Raw genomic sequence first — 18870 nt, 5'->3', positions numbered from 1 at the left:
TTTTAAAGGACTTTTAGTTGGTTCAAAAATTTTACCAATACTTAGAATTTTGAGTAATTTGTTAAAACTTGATGGTGTAAATATTTGGGGTACTCTTGAAAACATGAAGCATACTCTTTTCCCCTGGAGAAATACGTTGAAAATGTTTTTCCAAGGCACCTTTTACGGGAAAAAAGGGCGGAAAATGAAAGTTTTGAAAATTTTACACCTTGTTTGGTCGGATAAATTTATACCTTCAACTAATCAAGGTATAAAATTTATACCAAACTTAATTTTGGATATCCCATCTCATCTCATCAAGATTTGTATTATTTTATATCACCTCCGGGCCGAGATAAATTGGGATAAATTAACCTTCAAAAAAACAAGATATAAATTTTTTCCCAAAATTTTAAATTTTTGGGAATCTTATAAAGGGTTAGTATTATTTTATCCCACTTTCCCAAACCCGCAAAAATTTAAAATTTGATTATAATCCTGTGACTATAATTCCTAATAACCTTCCAAATACCAAACGCCCCCTTTAAAGAGATGTATGCCCCCTTTTTTTACGAGACTACTACTAAAATGAAAATTTTTTTAGGAAATTTTACGGGGTTTTAAAATTTATAAATTAAGGAGGGGCAATTCTTTTTTAAGAAAGAAAGGGAGCTAGAAATTTTTTTTAAGGTAAAGAGTTGGACAAGAAAGAGTTAAAAGAAAATCATCTCATTTAAAACTTTTATTTTTAGTAAGTTATATTTAAATAATTTTCAACAGTTAGCCCATCCCCCCCCTTTTTTAAACATGCATCTACATAGGGGCTCTTCAAATTTCCCCCTCGGTTTTCGGGAAAAAAACCGGATAAATTTTGTTTCAGCCTTTTGAATTTTCGGGGTGTTCAAAATTTTAATTATACATGAACAAAAATTTACCCTGATATACATCGATTTTTTTGGGTTTTGGCCGGGTGAAAAATTTTGGGCCAGACTAAATTCCCCCCGCATCTACATACATATATCATAAGGAATTTGTCTCCCCCGCCCTTAATTTATTTTAAAAGGGAAAAAGAAAGCGCGATTTAAAAATATCGCGGGGGGTGAAGAGGGCAATAGTATTGATAAATTTAAAACTTTAATTTCCAACATTTCTTTGATAATAAAGTAGATCAGAAACAAGGGCAGAATCGTAGTAATAATTACGAGTTTGGCAGAACTTCGTAATGTTGGTTTAATCTTGTATTGTGTTAAAAAAAAAAAAAAATTACTATTTAAGATGCAGAATAGTCGATACAGAACCAACTAGCAAACAAAATTATGATTCCAAAATTCATAAATTAAAAACCTTCGAGCGCTACAATCGGAGATATATGCGTAAGCGTTGGATGCTTTCACGAGAGATTGAATCCACAAGGTGAAAGTGCAATGCACTAATTTAAGTTAATTTCCAAATTTGAAACATCAAATTAGGCACAAGTTTGGAGTTTACTCGAATAAGGTCCAACACTTGAGTAATTATTGTGTGGTGATAAAGAGTCTTATATATGATTTTATATAAAAACGTGAACCAAAAATCACAACAAAAAAGTTAATAGTCTTGGATGTATAATCCCTACTTGTAAACATACTAGATGGCCACGATGCTCCCGCATAGCACGGGCATTTCTACCAACATCGTTGCACAAATGAGGTTGAACGATCGGGGAAGGTAATTTCACGGTGGTTCCATTGTGTAGTTGAAATTATCCAAATAAACAAATGTCATTAAACTAAATATTAACATGATATGCTTCATACTATGTACATTCGTTGGGGGAACAAAGTTACTAGAGAGTACATTGTTCAACTTGCTTATAGAAAGACAAAAACAACGAGATTGTTCATGATCGTATGTAGGCGGTCCACCATCTTATGTATGAACTATGTTACAATTGCATGAAATACTGGATTTATTGCATTTGCGGTTGACAACACGTATTTACCGGGTATCATTTGGAAAGAAAGTCAAGCATTAGAATTAGAAAATTGTTGTGGGTAGGTTTGAGCAATCGATGGTTAGAAAAAAACATCTGATTAAACAATTTCCTCTCCTAACTTTGTTGTTCTTATGATAGGAATAAATAACAAATTCCTCTTAAACCTAGAGATGCTCGTCAAATATGTGTGAATGCTGCTTCTTCACTTTAAAATTAAAGTGAATGCTGATTCACTTTAAAACACTTGCAACATTAAGGAAGGGCCCACAAGTAAGAGAAGAAAGACGGACGAATACGAAGCCTTATAACTTGTACATCACAAGTTTAAATAGTTTTGGTGTAACTTGGGCTTAAACTTAGTTGGGGGATAGAGTACCTCGTAATTGAACTTGCCTTTTGAATAGGCTTAAACTTGCGAACATCAATATTGTTAGCTCATCATCCCGCACATATAAGAGGCTCAGTAAGAATGGGCACCAAATTAATATACAGAGGTAAATGATAAGGAAGTCCATAGAATATCACCAATAAAGCCTCGTAGCAAATATGAATGATAATGCATGCAAAAAAGTCGCATAGTTATACTTTTGTAGCATTTAAATACGCTCAAAAAATTCAAACATTGGACAACTTACGTTTTCTCTTAATCGAAGCCATCAAAGGTAAAATAATTGGATTCAGTTTCACAGCTAGTTCATCATCCTGACAATTTTGTTACAAGCAGAAGAGAAAACATTTGAGTTCACAAACATTTCCAGCAACCAAAACAACACAAGGTCAAGATTCGGATGCTTAGAAGGTACATAACAGACGCAGAGAGAGAAGCAAAAAGTTAAAAATGACAACACCCTTTTCTCCTTACAACAACTTCCAGAACAAGATACTTTAATACCATGAGAGTGAGCTCCCAATACGAAGTTAGATAGGGTTTCTACATATATGTATAATATACTTCTTGTTTCTGTAAATTACAAATAAGGTTTCAATAATATACTTGGGAGGAAACATTAGTTGAAGGCTAATGTTTAATTAGCTCATTATAAGCAATCATTAAATTTCTACCACTGATTTGTTTTTGTTCAGTGTCAATCTTTTATTTTCCATCACATTGATTTTAATCTACTAAACGCATTTAGAGCAAAACTAAAGAGGAAAAGAAGGAGAGCCTTGTACCCATTGTAACCACTTGGCAAATTATATTATACTATTTTGCTTTCTTCACTAAATGAATCCCTCCAACATTGCACTTCCTCCTGATCATCTGTCAAAATGTCCTCGTCTCTGGCAACAGATTTAAGCAACCCTAGTTCAATGAATAATACAAGCTAAAACTACCTTACTAATGTCTAGAATAATACAAATTAATAAAAGGGTGTAAGACTGCTTATAGTAATTAATTTAAGAAATATAAAGCTAGTGAAAATTTAAATAAGAAGAGTTTCATCGAAAGTGATCGTGCAGCTCGGGAATTTATGGAAAACGAAATATCAATTAATGAGCAAATCGAAGTTTTCGGCATAAATTTGCCCGCTCCTCTTCTTTGTGCTCTTGCGAGAAGCAAAAGAAGATGAGCAGGAATAATTAGACAACAATTTAACCCACTCTTTGAAAAATAAACAAAAACAATCGAGGAGCTACAATAATCACACAAAAATTTGCACACAGAAGATCCAAATCCGTTATATTCTACGACTATACTTCACTGTTAGTCTATCATGTTGACCAATAATACAGTTAGCCATCTTCTTTTTGAGCTTCATATCTCCTCAGAATTTCTACAGTAGAAACTACCCTACAGAGTGTTAAACAGTAACTGAACTTACGAACAATGTTAAGTGCTCGACGGACCAAATATAAAATGCACACCTGCAAAGTTCATTAAAATTCAACCTTCAAAACATGAGTTATGGGAACACACGAATGCAGAAAATATAGACAAATTAACAGAATAAATCTAGTTGAGTACAATTCCAATCAATTCACAGAAAAAGAAATTATCTAATCAACTTTATTCCAAAATAACCGTAGGAAAAAAAATCCAAATTCGCATGCATAACATTAGACAACTGTTGTACAGTTCAGTTAGAAAATCGTCTTTGACACCTTTTTGAGCAAGAAAAAGTAAGATATGTTTTCGTGTACGACAAGCGATATCGCAGAACACATAGAACGCAGATCGAAATACCAATATGGATTTAAAGACTTAAGTTGAAATCTCAAATACACCCAAACATCAATCCAATAAAGTTATATAGAGGATTAGGGATCAAATTTTTACTGTTTTAAGGAATACAATCACACTATTACAGACGGAAACCTTGAAATTTTTTAGATTTTAAAAAAAGAAATTCAATTACCTCCAAAGCCATGCTTGAAATCTACGTAGTTATGCCAAATTCTCTGCATATGGTCTTAGAGGAAAAAGGCGAGCCTGAAAGGGATAGAAAGCGAAAAAATCAAAGAAGAAAGAAAGAACCGAAGCATGACTATAGACGTCTGGTACTCATGAATCCAGTCCAGAACTATAAGTTCACCATCGTGTGTATGTTGTTTTGCAGAAGTAGCATCACCAAAGTTAATTTAGGGGATCACAGTGAATAGACAAAACACACTTATGAAGGAAATGAACTTTCACACTACATAGGCAAAAGAAATTACTAAATGATTCAAGTTGTAAAGATTGACATCCAAAAAAGCAGAGTATAATATATGTAGAACCATAAAAAGATAATACCACAAACCTTATACAGTAAAAGAACCATATGTGCGAGCAGTTTTCTTCCAAATGCTTCTCCCTTGTACCTTGTGGCTCTCCGTCGTCCCAAAGCTGCAATCAAAATTAACCACAATAATACAGGAGCACCATCATTATTCCCTTCATCTAAACTAACCTAAATACTCAGTGAACAGAGAAAACTAACAAACAACGCACTACACATCCATAGACAACTGGCAACTCACGACAGACAAAATTGGGACTGATATTTTTGTTTTGCCCTTTTTATCTTTGGTCAAGTATTATATGGTACAGTTGCTACAAGTGAAAACTTGCAATTTTCATGAGGAAAGCTTTTAGTAGGAATAACATCAACAACGAATAATATCCGCCATTTCATAAATAACAGGAATTTTGCATGCCATGAAACAAACCTGAACAACAACAAAAAATTCTAAGACTTTTAAGGCTTGTCCCAATTCGTTTACGCTGTCCCATCTCTATTTGCGTCCTTGGAGGTGCTAGCACCATGTTTGTGTTCAAAGAGATTGGCTAAAATTCACAATCAAATTTAGCTTAAGCAAATAGTTACTTGAGTGCAAAAGTGAAGTTTAACATGAGTTTATTAGCAAACCCATTAAATAAAATCGAGATGATTCCCAACTCATACCTTAAGACATATCAGCCTTATCAGCCTTCTTGGCTAGCTATTCATCATAATACCATAATTTTGGAGTGTTTCCTTCCGTATACTCTCTCCCCCACTAAGCCTAATTAGTCATGTCGTCTCTAATTCTTTTTCGGGTCAGGCATATCACCGAACATATTGTCACATCAGCAATGTATATCTTCAATATTTGTGAGGATAAAAGATTTTTAGCCAACAATTAAAAATTATCCAAAATGTCTCCAAACATGCATGAGCAAATCAAATAAAATTCCTAACATGCAATAGGGAAAAAAAAAGAATTTACCCAAAAGAATAGGAAAAGTTAACGATAATCACCAAAAAGAATATTACACTAATATACACCCAGCAAAATATAGAACTCATTCTTTGAAAAAGTGAATAGCACAGGAAAAAACAGAAGAAATTAGAAGAACATGCCTGCGCACCTTGCCGAATCACACAACCCGCCCTCACTGCGCTATGGAGGCAATTGATTAGAAATGCTTAGCACAAAGATTATTGTACCCTCGAAGCCCTTGTGCCAGATCAGAAAAATAAGAATCGAGCAAGAGAATATAAGTGATAGATAGGGCAAATATTCATCAGCAACAATTAGCATAAAAAACCTGTAACAAAATTAAACCAAAAACTCAAATTACATCGAGCAATATAAGAAAATAACATGAAATCGAAAAAGAAAAAAAAAGGAGCATTGAAAAATAAACCCGGAGAATGAGAGAAGAAGGGCCGTGCGGGACACGTGTTTCAACGTTGGAAGATGGATGGACTCGTTGTAGTAATTACTATTTTGCCCTTCATCGTACCAAAAGCTCGACTTATTAATGGGCCGTGCCCATGCTGAGCACGGGCCTATGGCCAACATTGCTGGTGTTAGAGCAGAACAAATTAAAAAATATAACACTCATACGAAAGTTAGTGCATTACAAACCAACCTGCTACAATTTGAAATTTATAGTAGAACGCAGATTTATACAAAAAAAGAAAGTCACTTAATAAGGGAGTTGCCACTTCCACACAATTAAACACAACTCACATCAACTATTAACAAAGTTTGCCTATAATCTATTGATTAGCTAATGAAAACTGAATGTTTAGAGTTTGTCTATAATCTATTGATTAGCTAATGAGAACTGAATGTTTCAGGCTTCTGGAAATCTTTTAGGCAGCGTCAACTAATGTTGCAGAAATAGTTTTTTTCTTTTTTTTTTTTGGATGTGACCTCAATTACACCTATCAAAACCTGCACAAGTAACATGTGAAATACCAACATGTATGAATCAATCAAACCAGAAATTGAAAAATAAGCTCAACCTTAAAAGTGCAAGTATGATCATCCTTTTATTCCAATCAACAAATTGTCCACTGAAGAGTTACCCAGTCTTTCTCTGTGCAGTGTTGCATTAGCAGCAAGTTACAAGGAGGGGGGCTAGGCCTAACCTCCATTACAACACATTATTTGGTGATCCCATCACCACAAAACCTTTATTTAGAATCTTAGTCCATTATTTTTTTTTTTATTTAGAATTTAGATATTTGTTAGAATGAATTCTTTGTTGGACCCATCAGATCAGAGTTAACTAAAAAACGGATCGTTCCTTTGTTTTTGGAAGACCCAATCACATAATTTCATTATCTCCCTTCTAAACCTTCTCTTTCACTTCTATTTCATCTGCTATTTTTTAGGAGATTGAAAAATGACCATATATATCTGTTATATTGCTCCTTTTGCTTAGGAAGCAGAATATAAACGTTGTATGTGGTGGGAAGTCTTGTGTTGACATGCCATTTCTTCTGCTTTTAACACTATCAATGTTCATATAATTTTACGTACTCTGAAGTGATAGTAATGGCGTTAAGCATCAACAGACGCTTAAGAAAAGAGAGTCATATAAATTGGGACGGAGAAAGCAATATTTTGTAAGTTCACTAACTTTTTTGCAATTTCACTAGTAAATACTAAAAGAGTTATCTAATCCCATGGAGTCATCTTAAATGGGAAATAATGGTTACATTGCAGTGTTATTTGGAAAGAACGTGTGATGTTATTTGGAAAGAACGTGTTATCACAGTCTAAGGCTTTTCGCCTCCAAAACTGAAGAGCTATTGGTTTTTCTTCAGTTACCTAATTTGATTGATAATGATATATCTTAGCTAATCCATTGAATTCAGCTTAATGATCAGCTTATATAAATGGACTATAAATCTAGAATATGTATAATTACCCTCACCATTAGAAAAAACAGTAGAGGAAAACTGCAATTTACCAGTAAGTTCATTTTCCTGTGTTACTTTCTATAAGAATTCATAAAAATGTATTTTATTTAAGGTAAGATTTTATTGAAATGCGTGACACTTTGAAAATATTCATAAAATGTCCTGTTCAAAAGAGTATTCAAAAAATATATATTTTTGCTTATATAATTTTTTGTGAGTTTAAAGTTTTATACATCGTCAGTGTAAATAAGATTTTACATTATCGGGGTCACCAAAAAGATACTCCCTCTGTTTCAATTTGTTTGAATCTATTTCCTTTTTAGTCCGTGTCAAAATGAATAACGCAACTTTTTCTAATTTGGAAATAAATTCACTTTATGAATGATTTACAGCCACACAAATTTTCAAGACTTATTTTGAACCACAAGTTTTAAAAGTCTTCCCTCTTTCTTAAATGTCGTGCCCAGTCAAATGAGTTCATATAAATTGAAACGGAGGGAGTATATATTAAGCATCGTAATAGCCATTTTCACCGGATAAATGCACATAAAATTTAAAAAGTCTTACTGTACATCCACAATAGAGGCAATGAGCTTTGGCCGCACCTAATATTTTGTTTTTGTCTTTTGTAAAGCTTATTAACACAAGCACACAGTTTACAAATTAAACTGATGTGTTTATAGAGAAGTGTTAGAGATTAACTTTTAGTCTTCTTATATGCCATGCCTTAACGTTAGTTTGAGTCTTTGCTTGGAACTGTCTAAGAACTTCAATTTTTGATGCCTTAAATTTGCTGAAGTTGATAAGAGCATTGGATAAATGGGAAAAAACAAGTGTATATATATATATATATATATATATATATATATATATTGTGCTAATATTCTCTGATTATAGAATCATAAGTGGATAAAACCTGTGGATAAATGAAATGAATTGCTAAAGTCGGTAACCAAAATAATGAAGTGGAACATAAACTAAGAACATCATATATAAAGAAATATTAGGTAACATACGAATATATTACACATTTGCACCTAACAACATCAAAATGTAACTTAGTTGTTCAAGTTTGTAGGTTCAGACAATATCTAATCATCTATAGTTCAACAAAGAGTCATTCGAATAGACTGACTATTCATCTATTTCAGCTTGTACTTTCCAACAAAAATTTTTGTTACTCATTACATTGCAGTTTTAAATTGATTCATACCGTATATATTACTTGAGGTACACGTGCGCCGCACGTGTCCGAGGACTAATACTAAGAGGTACCAAGAAAATTTGCATAAACCAACTTATTCCCTCTCTGTTTTGCCTTTTCTTCTCTTCTACTTAGATCTAAATTTTTCCACCATTTTAAGTCTTCTTGTATGTCAAATTAATTTTCTCTTAGGACAGGTAAATTACCGTAGTGCTTGTCATTGTATTCTCAGTTTGCCTGGCTATAAACAACTTTATTTGTTCTCTTTGTTTGTTTTGGGCCTTCAATAAGCATCAATTGAAGCCATGACCTTATTCTTCTATTGATGTTTTCTTTCATTTCTTCATATTAATTAAACATGTGTTTCAAGCACTATGCAAGAGATTTTTCTGCAAAGTTATTTTGGAAGATTACTCTCTTCAATTAGAAGAGAAAGCCGGACTGAGATGTTGCAAAAATATTAGTGCTGCCTAATTGGGCCATGCTTCTAGAATAGAAAAATACTAAATTGTATCAGCGACGCTCCGTAGAAATTAGAACTTGGTATTTTTGCTTGTTCAGCACTTAATGCTATGCAGTCCATTTGTTTAATATCCTGTCCTCAATTCTTGACGAAGAGTGATATTTCAAAAAGAATGTTTCTGGTTGTTTCATATCAACCCCTCAAAGTTAAAAGTTCTAATGTTGTATTCAGGACCTGTCGTCTAGTATACTATTCCATGATGCCTATTAAGTCTCTTTTATTCGCTTAATCTTCTTCTGTTGTTACTTCCATTTTATATTTCTTCAAAACCTTCTTATTCAAAGGAGTTTAGAACTAAACTATTTTTGACACGGAAGACAAAGAAGTGTGATAAAAATGAGGCTGTATAAAATGAATATTCATCAAGTTTACTAGTTTTTGATTTGTTCTAGTGAGTAAGAATGGTTGGGGAAAGTGAGGAGCATGTTCTTGGATCATTGGGACCTTGCTCAGTTATTTCTGTGCTCCAATATTATCCTCTTTATTTCCAGCAATGAATTTTGTGTTTCAACCTCCCTGTTTTCAGTAATGAATTTGAACATCTTTTTAAGAAGGTGGGATTTCCTGACATAATTGCTTATCTGAGATAAATTCTCTCAAATAAAGGATGATTGTCTTGGTCATGTAAGAATAATGAACTAAGAAACAAAGCTGTTGCCCGACATGATCTCCTCTAGCATGCTTCCCATATACTTGGTTAGAGGGATACCCTGCATCTCTCTGCTGTCTACAGATGAACAAATTTTGTGTTGACTGCTTTTTCAAATTGAATTGTATGGTATAAAATTGCAATGTGAAAGATATGGGGAGCATGTTCTTTTCTCGTTGTAAGTTTGTTACCACAAAATGAAGAAATTACAGACCTATACAAAGTCGATCTATCTGATCACCCTATCAGCAGTTTTCAACTCCTTTTATGTGATTATATGCAGAGAGAGGAAAAGAAACGAGAGTGAGTGAGTCTTCAGAGACCTCAAATGAAACACAAGGTACGTGGAGGGAGTATGGTATTATCTTGTTTCTACTTTGCAACTTTTATGCTTCTAATACCCTACCTGCAGAAGTGATAATGCTATTTGACAGTCCACAATTAACTTTTTTTTTTTTTTTTTTTTTTTGCGTCACAACAGGAGACAGCATTCTATGAGTTTGCCTGCTCTTTATTTAATATGAGGCACTGATATGCAAAGATATACACAAAACTAATACTTGCAACACGATGATATCTTTTGCTCTTCCATTATCTAGTTAAACAATAAGCATGTCATAAGTTCCTACCACAAACTAGGAAGTACCCAGGTTGGGCAAATATACCTAAAGGAAGTATCATTTCTTAAATGCATATATTTCATGTAATCATCTCTTAAGTTATACATACCCAAGTGATTCCCCATAGATTTCCATCCGGGTGCCAACAAGAAGTCCACATTGTCATCCACAAAGTAGATGCAATTGCACTTTAGATGACCACAGGCAGGAACGGAAGTACAAATATAGGCGTCGACAAGTAGCACATTATTACCCAAGTCCTCCAGCATCGTCCACTTCCTTTCCGAGATATCAAATTTGTACGCTCTGAATCTACTTCCATAATAAAATAATATCAAGAGATCTCCTGATGATTCTGCCAAATATAGCCGCTGCCAAGATTGCTCTTGTTCGGGAGGAGGACTAATCTCCAACATCCGTGGAGGATCAACTCCATTTGTGTCAAGAGAAAAGAATGTTCCCACAAACGAAAGTGCCATAATTTGATCCTTGAAGCACACAACATCAACAAAACGAGCTAAAGATTGAACCAAAGACCACCTGTTATCTCCCAATCTAGTGAATGCCACATCATTATGACAGCCATATATAATGAAAACCATATATCCATTTTGAATCTTGAAGAGTTTAGCTTTGTGAATAGCAGAAAACCAACAATCACCTTGGATGTTTAACGTGCTAATCGATGGAAGATTAGTGCAAACACGAGTAAAAGGGTTGACAAGGCAAACCTCAAATCTTGGGTTAATGGTGATGACGGATTCCTGACAAGTGCCCCAAAACCGACAATTTTGAGTTTCAGGCAATGTCAAGTTATGAAACTTAAACTTGCACATACTAACGAATTGTTGTATGGGCCCGTTGTTGGTTTGCTTTTCCCCAAGCATGAGCCATGGTAATTGAAGACTAGGATGCCAGTTATTGCTTTTATAGACTATCCTCCAGGAGCGGCATACTGAGGAAAATGAAATGAAATCTTCAACTGTGTTCAATTGGTTTGCGATTGATTCAATTAGGTCATATGGAAGTGCCGACCATCCCGCCATCATATACTGATTAGAAAATTACAATAAAACAAAGGCAATGAAATTGTCGTCAGCAATAGGTCTATATATAGCCAAGGTCAAACCATAATGATTCTGTTTACTTTGAAGTATATACCAAAATCTAGTTAAAAAGCACAAACATTAATGGCACTAAAGAAGAACAGAATCTCATGAGTCATGAGCAATATGGTAGGAGTGTAAATACTTTTAAACCCGACCCAACATATCAAACCAAACCTAATCAAACAAATCTTTTAGGGTTTTTTGTATTTTTGATAAAAGTGTAGGTTTTGTGTATTAAAAATGACCACATTGACCAGACGGTGCAAGTAGAATGCATTTTGATAGTATGATTATATTAACAATAACTAACAAAACAGAAGCATTGGCACCCTAGACGTTAGTATGTCAAGGCACCATAGACAGGTAAATTTCTGGAAGTCATCTTCAAACATAAAAACAATATAATGAAAGAAAGCTCACATTTAGGACAGAGCTGCACCTATAATCATAATGAAAGACCCACTGTATTTCAAAATTGAAAATAAATTAAGGAGTTCAACAAACTTTCACAATCAAAAGGTTATTACTAAGACCAAATTAGAACCCAGCAGAAATAATTAGTCATTTGTGCATTCAAGGAAAAATGATACATAGATGAATGAAATAAACCCAACAAAAGGAACCTCTAACAAAATTAAGTGTACTTATGACTATACATTTTGTCCCCTCTAAAACCCTCTTACATAGATACAAAGAATCAATTATTGTGATTTGAAAAGTAAAGAAGAAGCTTCCATTGCAGAAGTGGTATCCCCTCTCTCGGCTGACAAGAACACATAGAGTACCGCTAAGCATAACCTTTTGCACATTAACAAAAGCATGTACCATGGTTGTTAACGTTATCAGAGTTTAGTTCAACCAACCATTCTAGGAAGAAGTTGGTTTGTTTCTAATGAAGATAGCTTGCCCCGTTATCATGCTTTGAGGTTCAAAAGAAGAATAAGTTTGATCAGAATAATTAGTAGTAGAACTTTCAGAGAGACGATGCCATCTCACATCATAGTCTCTCGACTGTCCTTCTAGAAGTTGCTGCTTTTTTTAGGTTTCATTGCTGTGTATGTGATATAAAGCCTATGTTTTTGTCACTATTTTTGGAACAAAAACATGGATGTCTGCTGTCTGCTCAATTTGGGCTACGTCCATCTTTCTTTTATTGTCAGAAATCTGATTTCATACGTTTATCGTTAAAGCCTACATTCTGTATTCTTAATATTTAATTTAGTCTTCCGAAGTACATACATCTATAGTGTATAACATGAAATATTAACTCACAACCATTTTTCATTGTAACAAAGCATATAACATTAGAGCAAAAAAGTGCAGAAATTACCTTACAGTCTCAATATTGTCCCTTAATCTAGAGCATATTCCACTTTCAAAAGCCTGTGAAACAAAATTTGTGTGACCATTATATTTATTTAATTCCAACTAAATGGATCAAATTCGGCAATGTCAAAATAGCAACAAACTATTCAGTTTGGTCAGTCAAATCTCACCAGAAACAAAACAATAAAAAATTTGAGGGAAAAAGAAAAGGAAACCTAGCTGAAGAATACTGCAGTGATGAAAGTAAAATTGGTTGATGGTGAGGGAAAAAACAGACACAAACAAATCCGGTAAAATTATTGGCATGCATTAAAAAACTCCCAGAAAAAAGTACCCAAAAGAAGAAGATAATATATGTATATATTTTTTGAAACAGGAGAACCGAAGGCTAAATTAGCAAATGCCCGGAACTGTAAATTAACTTCCATTATTTATATGAAGCCCTAACCAACACATGCAACACAGCAAAAAACAGAAAAAGAGGGAAAACATGATTAAAATAGATGCATGGTTAGAGGAAATAAAAGATATTCCATTGTTGGACAAAATCGAAAAATCACCGATGAAATCCACCCAAAGAGAGCAAAGGTTAGCTATTTGCATCTTTCAACTGCTTCCACCTTCTATCTTGCTCAAATTTTTCAGAGCCGCCATCTCTGCATACACATAGTAAAGATGACGACAAATAAGTTGAGATTCAATTTGGTAGGAGAAACAACAAAAAGTCCCAAGTCATGGACCCCACAAATTTTGGTAACCAAGCCCATGAGAAGTTCATTAAAGCAATATTAAGAGTCGAGTCTTGATGAGTTAGAATTGATAATTATGACATGCAATTAGCCACAAACAATTAGTATCAAGAGATAACCATATCAAAAAAAAAAAAATCCTCAAATCTTTGAAATGAAATTGATCAGTCTAGACCTTGTTCTCTACCGGTAATCTGTGGTCATAAACAAAGTATCCAAGTGTTCTGGCAGAACTTATTTTCCTTCATGCCATACACTAAGTGAGGGCTGAAATCTAACAGAATGTTGTTGCTCATCTCACTCCTACAAAGTTGGAAATTATAAACTTGGAGCAGCAAGAATAGTGACAGTAAGAGTGATATAGCATTGGTATTTGGCTTCCGTTGAAAGAATTTAATATCGGATGATAGTTACCTCTACTCCAACAAATATCATGAAACTCAATTGCTAACTGTGCAGGTGAAGCCACGATAGAAAAGCTGATTTTTTTTGCTGCGCCTTCGCCTTCTCCTTCCCGCGTGCCAGTACAATCCAATGATATACTATAGCCACAATATTCAGTACGGTGCAAGAAAGCAAAAAGGTAAGCATCATTCAAGCAATTGAGAAAGCTAATGACTATACCATTTATATTCTAAGATTTGCACCAAGACAGAGAGAGAATAAAAACAAAAAGAAAGAAAAATACACAAATACACAAAGAAACTAAAAGAGAAAAGATACTGAAGTTTGTTAACAGTACCAATTGCAGTATTGCCTTGGGAAAGAAAACTTGGCGTGCCACATGTAAAGCAATATCTAACAATGGTTTCAACTAAACCACTCCAGAGAAACAACGGTTGAGACAAAGAAAGTCAAACAAAAGCCAATTATAACTTTAAAATGAACTATAGTCTATACATAGGCTGAAATTTATCATTAAGATTATTGAAGGGATAAGCACCAAACAGCATCACATATAATGTGACTCCACAAGACCAAATATCTTCCATCTTCACATCCAAATAGTGACACATATATATTGAAGTATAAGTCAATAAATTAATGCATTAATTGAACTCGTCTTCCAAAAGTCATTATCATACCTTTTGATCGTACTTTTTCTTGATAAGACTCCTGCTGCAATACAGGCCGGAGTTCCTATTGCAGATTCGGTTGGAAATGCAAAGCTACAGAATAAACAATGAAATACACCAGTCAGAAACTGAACTAAAAAAGAAACCAATCCCAAAATAGATCATAGTTCTGGTTCATTGCCTTTCTTTTTGTTTAAGGTAAGTAATTTTATTAATAATGGGAACACCTCCCATATACACGAGGTAATACCGAAAAGTAGATAATCTACATAAGAACATGATTCTCTATGAAAGAGACCTGTTTATCTACACTAACAGGAATCTTAAGATGCACCAAAGAGCTGGTTGACTGCCTTGGAATAGCAGAAACGCATATTTTCAGAAATGGTGTAGAGCTTCCATCTAACAGTCTATTCTCAAGCTAAGATATGTAAAAAGTTACTGCTGATAATAAGTCTCTCTCCTGCTTCTCTGTAGCTCCAGCTCTACTTTCTACATTTGAAATAACCTAATCAAGCATAAGTGTCTAAAATATGAAAAGCAACTCCAAAAGGCAAATTTGCACAGCCTATAGAATTATGAGTACTGGTATACTGAGATACTGGTTCAGTTGAAACTAATTTTATTTGACTGTTCACTTGGGCGCAACCACTTAAATGATAGCTGACCTCATTTCTTTGGAATCTTCGAGCTAAAACCATAATGCCAGTTCAATATCTTCTTCTCAAGTGATATATGCACTTGAATTCTTCTATCCGGATAAAAATAAATATTCTATCCTTCATTAATCCCGTAACCATCTCTTTCTATTTATATGAAGTGCTTGAGCAAGATTTCCCTTGCCTCTCTGTTTTATGTAAAATATGAATCGATCTTTTAATGGATGACATCTACTCAAATTCATTAGACAACTTTTGGTAGAGTTAAAGAACTAAAAATAGGATACTCCAACGGCTCAAACAAATTTAGTTAATTATGCTCATATATACACGAACACACGAACATACAGACCACAACAATGAGCAGAAAAGATGAAACAAAACAACAAAATAATATCAATAGACAACCGCAATTAAAAAACTGCAGAAACAAAGGGGAAAGATTAAAATTGGCATGCGTGAACAAATTCGAAGAATCAATTACCAAGGAACTATCTAAAAGATTATGAAAACCAGCATATATAGCAACAAACAAAGAATACAAAAGAATCCTCAAATTCCATACACAACTGAGACAAACTAAAATAACTGGAATATGAAAAATATAGTTTTGAGGTTGTGGAATTCAAATATGTTACCCAAAGAGCAATTTTCTGGACAAATCTCATCTACCATTATCACTAATTTGCAGTGAGTTATAAACAAAGAAAAGAACAAAGTTATACCATGTCATAGGTACCATACACACTCCCCAGGAAAATACCTCATCGTATATAGCACAGTGTGTTATAGAGTTATTGCATTGTAAATCACAAAAAAGACTTAATAGCTAAGCATAGCATAATAATTTTAAGAAGTGCTTAAATTCCCAAGTTTAAATATACCAAATCTATGTAGCCAAATAGAAATTGCAGCAAGTCACAAAATGACCACATATGCATACTCCAATAAACTTCACTACAATGAGATGATCAGACCATTTTCTTTGTTTGTTTAAGTGTCTTGCAACTGGATATGTATATGAAGCACACGCTTCAGTTTTTATTTGGTTCTAAAACCACAAAACAGAAAATATAGGATACCTAAAAATTAAAACTTTTCCTCCTATCTATAACAGAATAATGTCATCAACCACCATAGGACAACAACAGCCAAGAAATAGGAAAGAAAATTTTCAGCAGAAATTGAGCGAGAAGCTTTGTTCCTTTCCACTCTTCTCTTTCTTGCTCTACATCTACTGTTCATTCGCAATTGAAAAGAAAGATTTTTTTTTTTTTTTTTTTTTTTTTTTAAATATATGGATCATTCCAGATTGTTGGAGTAAAAAGTCACAAGAAAAATGAAAAACAGAGAACACAAAATAAAAGCTAAAACAAAAAGAAAGTAAGCTATTGAAAAGAAGAAACTAAACAGAAAGGAAAAATGAAGAAAAAGAACTCACCGGAGAGAGAAACAACTGCAGAGAAAATCTTCAGAAAGAAAGAGAGAGAGAGAGGTAGAGATGAAAATGAGACCAATTTACAAAGAAGCCAACTTTTATCGAACATTTACTGCACTTTTTGTCTTAAAATAAATACTTTACTTTAGTTTAATAAACTTTTATTCTATCTAAACCTATTAAAATATGATCTACAATTACCTAATCATTTTTAAAATTTTAAATTTAATACGGACAAAGCAATTTTCGATCACAAAATTATCCTAGGCAAGTAAGGCTACTGGTGGGATATCTTCTTAATTAAACGTACAAAATTACTCCTACCCAAATAAGGCTATTGGTTGGATGGTCTTCTTAATTAAACACGATACTACAAACTCTTTAGATTGGTAATCCAAATTGAGAAGTAGTCTGTCTTAAATTCTATGGTCAACTATGATAGTTTTTTTTTTTTCTATTTATCAAAATATACAATAGAAATATCGTAAATCAGACTAAAAGGTATAAAAGTCATTCAATATTTGAAGGATATTTTGGCCAACCAACATTTATATTCATACTTTTAAAATTATATATAATAACTACACAAGTAACAAAATGATCACGACATATTTAAAGTATGAAGCGCTACACACACACACAAAAAAAAAGTTAAAAATTAAAACTTAAAAGATTAGTCCCAAATGTTAATTGAAAATTAAAAAGTAACAACTTCGAATGATAATATAGTTTATAGGTTATATGATATTTCAAAGTTTTGAAAACCACCCGAAATGTTAATTCAAAGTTTTTTTTTTTTTCCATTTCATGCAAAAATTAAATAAGTTATTATCTTCTTATTTGATAATATTAGGGCTTAAGATGAGATTTATTCATTTCTCTATAATAGTTCTTCATAATTAAAAGTTATTACTTTTTAACATTTGAAATATTATTTTCCAAACCCAAAATGGTAAGCTATTGAGTAAAATTAGTCTATTTAATATTAAGATTAATTAAATATAATTAGGTTATGACGCGTGGCAAAGAAATGGTTGACGAATAGGCTAGAGGAAATTATTTAGATTGCCAAATTTAGCAACTTGTACATAGTAACTATGCAATGGCAAAAAACTCTTTGGTCAAATAACTAATTGACCTCTTTTTGGATAAAGAGTACTTTATGCTATTGCTGCCATTCTGTGGGGCTCATTCACGCACAAATTTTGTGCGTGAAAGGTCAAACTGTTAATTTTGCAGTTTGGTCCTTTCACGCACTAAATTTAGTGCGTGAAACCTACTTATGTTTTTTTTTTTTTTTTTTTAGTTTGGTTCAACTTTTTTTTTTTTTTTGTACTACAAAAGTCGCGGATTCCAATATCAAATGGACAAGGCTCGACTAATGCAGGCACTGCGTAGCAAACTCTGTGACACACAATGTTGTGAACAAAATTGTTTTGATAACTTCAAGTCACAAAATCCAAATCCAATTTCTTGCCTTGCTCGACACAAATTTTATAGGAATTACGTTATGCGACATAAGTTGTTTAGTATTTTTCATTTTATAGTAAGTGCTAAATGTTTTGCTTTTTCGGGCATAATTTGTGGGATGTTATAGTATGTTCCGCATTATCAAATAGTTTTGACAAAAAAATAGATATTATGCAAGTTAATTTTAGGTTTTGCTACAAAATTCCATTAAGCCTTAATGAAGCATTCCATAGTTCTTGTAGTCAGAGTAACTTGAACCAGTTATCGCTAGGTCTAGAACACTTGCCCCAACTACAACAACTACATGTTGGTTTTCTCCTAATTAAGTCCATAGCAATAATTATTCGATTGATCTTCACTATTTTATGTTATGACGTTAGCAAATAGCAAACACACTATATACGCCCATTAACCAATCATGAATATCTTTTTTTTTTTTAAAATAAATTCTTCTCTTGAAAAATTAGCTCTT

At 33.3% G+C, this 18870-nt stretch overlaps 1 long non-coding RNA gene across 2 annotated transcripts in view; it reads right to left on the bottom strand.

Annotated features, from left to right (window-relative positions):
• The window catches only part of LOC132059974 (uncharacterized), a 7637-nt gene extending 1557 nt beyond the window's left edge, over window positions 1-6080 (bottom strand). For both annotated transcript variants that reach the window (XR_009415836.1, XR_009415835.1), the window contains exons 1-5: window positions 5787-6080; window positions 4696-4781; window positions 4312-4385; window positions 3778-3820; window positions 3128-3235 (exon numbers count right to left, since the gene is read on the bottom strand). This is a non-coding gene — a long non-coding RNA (uncharacterized LOC132059974). The remainder of the gene's footprint in view (window positions 1-3127; window positions 3236-3777; window positions 3821-4311; window positions 4386-4695; window positions 4782-5786) is intronic.
• Between the last annotated feature and the right edge of the window lie 12790 nt (window positions 6081-18870).

Source organism: Lycium ferocissimum, chromosome 1, assembly GCF_029784015.1.
Source record: "Lycium ferocissimum isolate CSIRO_LF1 chromosome 1, AGI_CSIRO_Lferr_CH_V1, whole genome shotgun sequence".
Taxonomy (NCBI): Eukaryota; Viridiplantae; Streptophyta; class Magnoliopsida; order Solanales; family Solanaceae; genus Lycium; species Lycium ferocissimum.
This window is presented reverse-complemented; position numbering and strand designations above follow the sequence as displayed.